This window comes from Sardina pilchardus, chromosome 23 (genome assembly GCF_963854185.1).
Source record: "Sardina pilchardus chromosome 23, fSarPil1.1, whole genome shotgun sequence".
NCBI classification, from domain to species: Eukaryota; Metazoa; Chordata; class Actinopteri; order Clupeiformes; family Clupeidae; genus Sardina; species Sardina pilchardus.
Genome location: NC_085016.1, coordinates 22,482,830 through 22,485,329, shown reverse-complemented (window position 1 = coordinate 22,485,329; position 2,500 = coordinate 22,482,830). Strand labels below are relative to the sequence as shown.

The window sequence follows — 2,500 nt, the reverse complement described above, 5'->3', positions numbered from 1 at the left end:
AATTTACTAGAGCGGTCAAATTACGTATAGTATAAGTATATATATACTCTTTTGATCCCGTGAGGGAAATTTGGTCTCAATTGCATTCATCCGAATCCGTGAATTAGTTGTGTTGTGCTTTGCTCTGTCAAGACCCCAGTGGTCCCACATAGTGGTCAGACTTGAGTTGTGTTGTTTTGTATGGAGAGTCCAGTTGCGCTGTTCTAAGTTGGACTGCTTAATACTTGTGTTGGAGCGGCTCCAAAATACCAGCATGTTTCTTCAGACAACAGCCAAAAAATCAGCGTGTTTAAGTCTCTCTCAATCTCCCAGTCATTCTCTCTGCATCCCTCTATCTCTTGCTCTCTCTCTATCTCTCGCTCTCTCACTGTCTATTTCTCTGTCTCTCTCTCTCTCTATCCCCCCCTCTCTCTCTCTCTCGTTCTCTATCGCTCTGCCTCTCCCCCTCTCTTGATGCTAATAATCTGTGTAAACACACTTGTGCTTGTGGATAGGGGCACAGAGTGGTCAGTACTCAAGTGTGTGTGTGTGTGTGTGTGTGTGTGTGTGCGTATGTGTGTGTGTGTGTGTGTGTGTGTGTGTGTGTCCTTCTGGGTTTTTTTACTGCTTCGTCTCTCTGGGCCTCCAAATCGCCACGGTGATTGTGTCACTGCGGCCGTGGCAACCTCCGGCCAGCATACAGAGTGGGCCACAAGACGGCGATTAATGTCACACCGCCACTGAGCCACGGAAATTAGAACCCCAACTAACTGGCCACTCACACACACACACACACACACACACACACACTCACACACACGACACAAATTAGCCACAGAAATAACTTGGCTAAACGGTGGGTTTAATTGGGCTGCGTTTTAACCCTTTAAGCACCCCATGGTCATAAAACACGTACATACCCACATACCCACACACACACACACACACACCGTAACGTCTGCCCCCCCTTGACACCGGTCTATATTTCTCTCCCCTGTGGACACCCTGCAGCTGTGTGCTGGAGATCCATGGAGAAACAAACACAGGCGTGAAACACAGCATCACTTTGTGTCTGTGTGTGTCTGTGTGTGTGAAGGTGTGTATGTGAGCGTGTGTGTGTGAGGTTGTGCATGAGCATGTGTGTGTGTGTGTGAGAGAGAGCATGTGATGGTGTGTGTTTGTGGGTCACATTCTCGGGGTACCTAGTCCATGTGCAAACGTGGCTAATGTAAGCAAACTTTCTCCTCGCCACGGTCCTGGCCCTTGGTGACCCCGTGCCCCCCTGACCCCCCCGGCAGGTTCACCCCGAGCACAGTTGTTGTTGTCGTAGCTGGGTTTCACATCGACAGTAAGAAAGGGATGGGGGGGGGGGGGGGGGGCTGTACAAACATTTCAGTACAGAAAGGAAGTCAACATACAGGGGAACGAGGGACACAGAGGGTGAGAGAGAGAGAGAGAGAGAGGGGGGAGAGCGGAGGGAGGTAGGAAGGAAAAGAGAGAGAGAGGGGAGAGGGAGAAATTGATAGAAGGATGGAGAGAAGGAGGGAAAGAACAAGTGAGACGGAAAGAGTGCAAGAGGGAGAAGAAATTAATAAATGAGAGAAAGAGAGAGTGACAGAGAAAAAGAGAGAGAATGACAGGAAAAGAAAGAGAGAGAGAGCAAGAGTATGAGAGAGAGAAAGAAAGGGGAAGACAGAGAGAGCGAGAGAAAGAGAGAGAGAGTAGACTGCACCTCCATGCTCTAATCCCACCACTGATAGCAAACACAGAGGAAACAAACGGCCATGTCTGAGAGTCTGCGGTGAGAACACAGCACACACACACACACACATGCACACACAGCACAGCGCGAGCACACACACACACACACATACACACACACACACGCACAGCACAGCACAGCACAGCATAGCACAGCACAGAACACACATATACACACATATGCAATTACACAAACACACACACACAAACACAGCACAGTGCACAGCTCGGCAGCATTTACATATCAACATGAGAGATTCCCATGCTGCTTTGTGTCGGGCAGACGCGACCACAGCACCCACACACTGACAGACACAAAGACACACACACACACACACACACACACACACACACACACAGAACTGCGGATGTGAGTCAGTCTGTTACTCCGCTGACAGACACCTGTGGTTTCCATAGATCAGACGCCTACTAGGGCGTGAGGTCGGAGGTGTGTGTGCATGTTGTCTGACACGGGCACACACACACACGCACACACACAGACACAGACTTTTTAAAAGTTTCTGAAAAAGCGACCAGTGCAGTTTCTGGCCTCTGTTCCTTTTTTTCTCTGGACTTCCTGTGGTCATGCCGACAACCTCTGAACTCTGACCTTCACATCCCCTCCCAGCGACCCCATACCTCCCATAATCTCTCCGCACGACTGCAGCCCTCTTGACTGTGTGTGTGGAAAAGGGGAGTGGCTGTGTGTGTGTGTGTGTGTGTGTGTGTGTTGAGAAAGGTTACGTGCTGGGGACGGTCA

General features: G+C 50.0%; 1 protein-coding gene across 1 annotated transcript in view; it reads left to right on the top strand.

The window, feature by feature from the left end:
• The window catches only part of klf12a (Kruppel like factor 12a), a 31,210-nt gene that overhangs the window by 1,167 nt on the left and 27,543 nt on the right, over positions 1–2,500 (top strand). The gene's annotated exons all lie outside the window — the stretch shown is intronic.